Source organism: Bidens hawaiensis, unplaced genomic scaffold (genome assembly GCF_021521415.1).
Source record: "Bidens hawaiensis isolate Kalapana, Puna unplaced genomic scaffold, B.hawaiensis_p1.1 tig00050583_1, whole genome shotgun sequence".
NCBI classification, from domain to species: domain Eukaryota; kingdom Viridiplantae; phylum Streptophyta; class Magnoliopsida; order Asterales; family Asteraceae; genus Bidens; species Bidens hawaiensis.
Genome location: NW_027499060.1, coordinates 100,231 through 108,030, shown reverse-complemented (window position 1 = coordinate 108,030; position 7,800 = coordinate 100,231).

Genomic DNA, 7,800 nt, shown 5'->3' with positions numbered 1-7,800 from the left:
TTTTGCTCGGTGTTACTCGGCAGCGTACCCTGCGGCCTCTCGTTCAATCAACTGGCTATCTCTCCCATCTGTCGCTCGAGACTCTGAATCGACGCTCCCTGATTCCTCATGAACTACTCGTGCTCCCGAACCTTCTCCTGGGTCCCCTTATGTCGGGAATCCTCTAGTGTCATGAGCTGTGACAACATCTGCGTCTGCTGCGCCATCATTTCCTCTAAAGTGGGCTTCTTCTCCCCATTGCTCGCTCCCTCACCGGCATCCAGGAAAAGACTCTGACGCTGCTGAAAACTGGACTGATTTCCGCTCCTCTAGTTCGAATTCTGATTACCTCTTCATCCCGAGTTATAAGAATTGAAAGAATTTTGATTTCGATTTGGATTTCCTACATAGTCTACGGCCTCCTCCTGAGAACTGACTGGGCAGTGAACGGTATCATGCCCTCCTCTGCATATCTCGCACAACCTGCTCTTCGTCTGCAAGTCCTTCACAATCTGCGCTAACGCCTCTACCTGTGCCGTGAGTGCGGTGGTGTGTCCACCGGATGCATGCCGCGTGATATGGAGTCGACGGTCTTACCACCCTTGGTGGGTGGTCGCTGGTATCCACTCATAGCTAACCCGTTAAACAAAGCGATGCAATCATCCGGGTCCTTCGTCGTCAGCAAATTTCCTCCCGCCGCCGTGTCAAGCATGTTCTGCATCACGTACGTCACTCCATTATAAAACTTCTCTACAACCGCCCAATCTTGCAAGCCGTGGTTCGGGCACAACTCTAAACTATTTTTAAAATGCTCCCATGCCTCGTAGAAACTCTCGGTGTCCTCCATCTGAAAAGAATGAATTTGATTACGTAGAAGAGCGGCCTTAGCCGGAGGATCGTATTTCTCAAGAAATTGGGTCTGCATGGCAGCCCAAGTAGCTATGGAGCCCTGTGGGAGGGACTCGAGCCACAGACTCGCTTTATCGATGAGCGAGAATGGAAAAACACGGAGTTTCACGGCGTCTTCGGATACGCCGGCAAGATGGAAGGTACGCAGATACGCGCGATGTGAGTGAGATGATGATATGGGTTTTCGTGAAATAGACCGTGGAACTGAGCAGAATGAGAAATGGTGTTCCAAATTTTCAATGGAATCTGCCAGTTCGCGTTAACTCCAATGACGGGTGGTGCAATCCTGGATCCCGTGCTAGCATTGGCCAGTCGGGCCCGGTCTGCAGCTGTCCTCCTCGGTGGTGGATTGTCGCCCGTGATCCTATCTTTATCGTCAAAGTCGGAAAATGTAGGAGAAGAAGATAAACTACCAACGAATGATGAGGTAGATCATGGTGAAACGGTGCGACGTCTTTCACGAAACTCTCTCTCAGGCAAGGGAAACGATTCAATGTCAGGTGGTCCAAGAGATCGAGTATGTCGCATACAACTATACAAATCAATAAAAGAAGCCAAACTATCCTAATAAATAAACCAAACAAAAATAATTACAAGTAGCACAAAAGGTAAGTCCTAACTCGGATTGCCCTCAAAACGCCTAAAACCGTGTCCCCGGCAACGGCGCCAAAAACTTGGTGTGCGTCGGTTAACCCTATAAAAATGACCTCACAACTAAGATTTAAATATAAAACGAAAATCCTAAACTACTCACAACCGGCAAGTGTACCGGCCGCAAGTAGTATAAACCTAGGAAGTCCATGTATCGAACACGAAGACACGTAATGACGCTAACGATCACTAACCCTAGACAAGACCTACCTAAGAATAATATTGAATTGATTTTTTATTTTTGAGTTACTTAACTGGACTAACTAGACTGACTGACAAAAGTAACCAAAAATAGAAAACTTAACGGGGAACTAACTATGTTAACTTAGGATGGAGAAAAACGTCTACCTAGGTCTGAATCAAATTGTAGGCCTAAAAAGTAAATGGATAGAGTGAAATCAAGACACCATTTCCTAAAGATGACATGACTAAGGATCGCTCGGGCTCACTGGATTACCTCTCGGTCTCACTCAACAAGCCTAAACTACTCAAAATCGGCTAAAACAACCAAACCGGGAAACAATTGCTAACGTGTTCTAATGTTGACTCACCCCTCGATCTCTCCAACACTCGAACGTAATGGTAATGAATACTACACAACCAAGGATAGAAGAACAATTCAACTTAAACCAAAATAGATCAACTAGTCACTCAAAACAACTAAACCGAACAAGAAACAAACTCGCTCTCGCGCAATCCTTATTCTAGCATGCACAGGTAACGAGACGACCCTAACTTCTTATCACTTCTCGGTCTCTAGAAGGTGTTTAACCGCTGTACTTTAACCACAAATTCATGCAACAAAACCCTACGGTTGTACCTACCGCAAACAAACCCTAAACACAAAGTCTAGAATCAAACAATGCACCGATCAATCAACACAAAACTAATCAACCAACGCAAGGGGTTTAAGCGATGAATTAACCAAATTTCCAGCCATTAAACACAACCTATTTCATGTCTAAACCAAACTTTACAATAACAATTTACATCTATCAATCAAACAATCCAATAAACTCATCAAAACCTAACAATAATCATCATTCCTAGGTACAAACGACAAGATTATCCTCTAATCATATTTGGACAGCCATGAATACTCAATAAACTCATTAATAAACTCATCCCAATCATCTTAACAATCAATAGCAATCATAAACTAGTCAATCTCTAACACAATTGCAAAACTATGTATCAATTGAAGAAGTAAATCAAAGTGTATGAACAATGAAAAAGATATAAGGATATGAGATGTTCTGGGGCTGTTCTTGACTGCCAAAACCGATGGTAAATGATCCCGAGACTTGTCCTTGCCTTCTTCTTCCTTCCCTAGCCACCACCACCTCAAGACCTAGCTCCCACAAAACTTTTTTTCTTTCTTCCTTGGCTGCTCAGCTTGAGATCGGACCTGCTGATGGGGCTAGGGTTCCATTTTTTTTTATGTTATAATATGTGTAAGACTTGGGCCTCCATGATGCATATGGGCCGGGATTTGAGCTTGGTCTTGAAATCGTATGCGTAAAGGCCATAAAGCTCTTCGAAAGGCTCGGTTTTTCCTTCTTTTAACCAGAAACCTACAAGATAAATAAAAATATGTAAAACCTAGATAATATAAGTTAAAATACATAAAATATAATATAAAAACGTAGATAAAAGGTGCGGAAAGTAAGTGTGTTTTACAACACATCAGTAATCATCTCTCCGATTGGCGCATGAATCTTAATAGAATTCGGATTGCACAGGACTCGAGCATGATTAGCTGCTAACCAATTCATTCCTAATAATACATCAAATCTATCAAGATTCATTTGATGTAAATTTTTTTAAATTAGTGACCTAGTAAGTCTAAATTTTCTTCTTCAAGTATTTCATCAAAACGAGTAGAATTTCCGTCTGTTGTTTCAACCGTTCAGACTTGATTATGTTTAGTTAATGGTTGTTGAGGGTTTGACAATGAGTAGAATTTATGAAACTTTGATTTGCTCTGGAATCAAATAACACTTTAGCGTAAACATCATGAATAGGAAAATACCAGCAATGGCATCCAGAATCATTGCTGCTTCTTGTGCAGTAAGCTGGAGGGCTCGTGTATTCTTCCTAGGTCCGTCTGCATTCCTTGCTTTGTTGTCAGGTACCTTTGTCAGCTATGGGCATTCTATACGAATGTGAGTAGGTTCTACCCTGTTGTAGCAAACACGGGTTTCTTTTCTTTTACATTCATCATCTGCGTGACCATTCATTTTGCAATAGTTGTAATACCGAGTCTTCATAAAAGCGCACTTCCCTGAATGACTCTTTTTTTAGATTTTATAGCAAGGTTGATCATAGGATCGATCTACTCTTTGTTTTTAGTTATCCCAATGAAGTTCTTGAGTAATTTTTTGGCTATTAGTTTTATTTTGTTTTCTTCTTGTGTTCAGATTAATCCTTCTATCATGGTATTGGCAAGCTCAACTTTTTCCTCAATAGTGTGAAGTCTGGATTATTTTACTAGATCGCTGATTTTACTTACTAACCCCCAGATATAGTGCCAAATTAGTACTGATTTTGGCGAAGCCAAAGCCTGTACCATTCTTGCATATTCGAAGAATTTTTTGTACACTCACAACAATTCACCCACACCGTCTTGTGGTTTAGGATCATTGTAGAAATATTTTTCCCTTTCATGAGGATGACAAAATTTCCTTTCTAATGTATTCCACCATACTAATGCTTTATTGTTTAAAAAGTTAGAAGCATACTATATCTTATCTTCTTTCACACATTTACTGATCCTCATGACAACTTCTGGCTTTTCCAACCAGCGAAGTGCTGAAATAGCTCCTTCGTTACTAGAAAATTCGGTTGGTTTGCAGGCCAAGAAGTCCTTGTATGTACAATCGTTAGCATTTTTCTTTAGCTTTTTGGGTAATGGAGTTCAGAGAGCAATACTGTTTCCTCCATTTACATGGTTACTAGCCTCAGTGTCAGGCTTTCATTTGTTACACTCAGTCTTATCCCTAATTATAGTTGGGGGTTTCCAAAATACTTCTCCAATTAGAGGGATTACATTGACAATTTTCGAGCTATTATATTCTCTATAGCATTAATATTTAGAGAGTTTTCATGATCGGAATTTTCATGATTCGGATTTTCAGAATTATGATGAATTAACTGGTTAGATTGAACTTCATTCGACACCTAAATTATAAACAAGGAAAACAATATTAATATCACAATTAAATAATAAAGTAGAAAAAACATATCAGTAACACATAAGCACAAAATATATCTGTAAAACCCCCGCTTTAAGCGGAATACGCCGGGGCGGTACGTACAGATCACCCATATGCTCGTAACACTATTAAAGTGGCATATATTAATTTAATTTCATTAATTCCCAAATACATAAATAGTTTGAAATAAAACAACATAACATCGACAAGGACTACTGTTATTCATTTAATTAAAAGCTAGAGCCAGTCTAATTTTTTTAATCCTTGCAACTCATCGTTACACCAATCATCATCTAATATGTGTACCAACATAAAGTAAATGAAAGCAAATAAATAGTCCTCCCGTCCATCGACCAAAGCCAAGAAACAGGGGAAATGAGAACCACCATGCATATCAACCAAAGTCAAAGCGTTTGGCGGCGTGGGTACATCCCATCGGACCATCTCACTATGAGTATGCGTAGGTTTATGCGTCTCTTCCACCATAAAAACAGTAAACATGTTACATATAGTTCACGTATGTATCATAAACAATATGAAAGAATAATATTAACATGAATGATATAACATGAATTGGTTTGTATATAAGGACATAACAAAGGAGGCAAAACTTGTAGCTTGCTATACCCCAAATTTTGTAAAGCGTTAAAATGGGTTATGAAATTCCCCTAGCAAGCGAGGATAAAAATGATTGATTTTAAATGAACGGTTAGATAATTCTCAAGCAAGTCTTCTAAACAAATATATAAAGACTAAAATAAGTTACTAACGAAACTAAGACAACTTTGGGGACTTAGTTTTCATGTGTCGAATTCGGGAATTTGATTAAATAAACGATAATTGTTCGATAAATATAGCTAACGGAAATGGTTTGATAAATAACAATTATAGTCAAAGAGCTAAAATAATAAAAACTTGTCAATGTTTTTATATTAAACGAATAATAATAATAATAATAATAATAATAATAATAATACGTTCGACATTGGTTCGGTTTTAAACAAAAGCGTCAAGAATGTTATAACACCTCCAACTATATCGTTAACAAATGGACGACTTATATCTTTTTATATTAAATGGTTTTAAAAAACATAATTGCGTAACATAAACATCTATTAAATATAAACTGAAAGAGTATAACGTCAAATAACAAATTCATTTTAGTCTAACGGTACGATCGAACATGGGTTTAGTCATAAAATAACTAAAAAAATAGAAGTGAAAAATAAAATGGTCATGGGGGATTCAAACCCGGGTCCCCATTACCACAAAATAATACAGAACCATTTGCACTCATCTGATAACTTGATTAATAACTTATTTATATTGTTATTTACAACAATCTGAAAAACAAACCCCAATTCTCACATGAACCCTAGAAGATAATTCCCTAAACTGAGTATTATTAACCCTGTTAATGGTCATGACCTGGTTTAGATCAGTAAGCATAAATCATTTACCCGGTTTACCGACGAGTTGAATGAATTTGACATTAGTTCGTTCTAAGCCCGAGCCAAGTTTGGAAACAATTACTGAGAGTGTTTTTGGTAAAATTGATGTTTCAAAATGATACGTGCAGGGCCAGAGAAATTTTAGAAATCTCCATTTATAGAAAAAGTTTACACAACAATTTGGTGAATTAAAGTTTATTATTTCATAGTTTATGACCAATTTAGCGTTTTAAATGCAATCAAAACCTTACTTATGATCGATAAACATTGGAAAATGATTATGCCGTTGAATTGTAATATCAAACAAGTTAAAAACCTGGCTAATTTGATAATTAATAAGGATTTAATGGATGATAATGGTGAAATGGAAGGTCTGATCAATGACACATATGGGAAGAAGAGAATATTATGATAAATTGCACAGAGGTCATTGTGGTTTTCGGGTGGAAACAAAACATGAACTAACTACCGTAACTAACAAAATAAATAAACTACTATCCAAACTAATTGACGGCTAAACGAACAAACGCTAAAAAACATAAATGAACAAACCGCGACTATTATTTCGTGCATGAAAATCATAAACAAGACAAACGTATAACAACAAAAAATTTAAATAATAAATAAACGATCGAATTTTTATTAAATCTAAAACAGGTCGGGTTACAAATTCGAAAAAATAGATGAATGTCTGAGTGTTCCAAAGTTTTTGGAAATTTCGTCCCAATATTACGAATTAACATCTATAGCAAAACGATACAGATACTTAATCTTCATTTGGTCTTCACGCTCCCAAGTTAATTCAGCACCACAACGATATTCCCAACGAACTTTGACCATAGGGATTCGGCTACGCTTGGTTTCCTATTCCATGCGATCCATCATTTCTACCGTTCTTTCAACGAAGTGCTTTGTTATATCGACACGCACTTCATCGAGAGAGATATGAAGGTTTTCATCGGCTACACACTTTCAAAGGTTTAAGACATGAAGCATAGGGTGAATGCCTTGAAGCTATTACGGAAGCTCGAGCCGGTAGGCTACATCTTTGATTCGCTCGAGTATCTTATACAGACCAACAAAACGAGTGCTAGTTTACCGTTCCTACTAAAAGCAGACTACTCCTTTCGAAGGTGAAACCTTACGGAGAAAAGGACTACTTACATCAACTTCCAAGGGTCTTCACCGCTTATTAGCATAAGCCTTTTGATGAATTCTATTATCAAGCAAATTGTTACTAATTTGAGCGATTTTATCTGTGTTAACTTGTACAATTTCGGGTCCAGTGAGCTGAGCTTCACCAACCTCGTTCCAAAAAATAGGAGAATAGAATTTGCGACCATAAAGTGCTTTGAATGGAGCCATTTTGATGCTCGAATGGTAGCTATTATTATATGAAAACTCAACCAATGGAAGATGAGAATCCCAATTACCACCAAAATCAAGCCAACAAGTTCTTACAATATCCTCAAGGATTTGAATGTATCATTCAAACTGACCATCAGTATCGGGATAATAAGTAGTGCTAATATCTAAACGGATTCCTAAAGCAGATTGAACCGATTTCCATAAATGAGAAGCAAAACAACCATCAA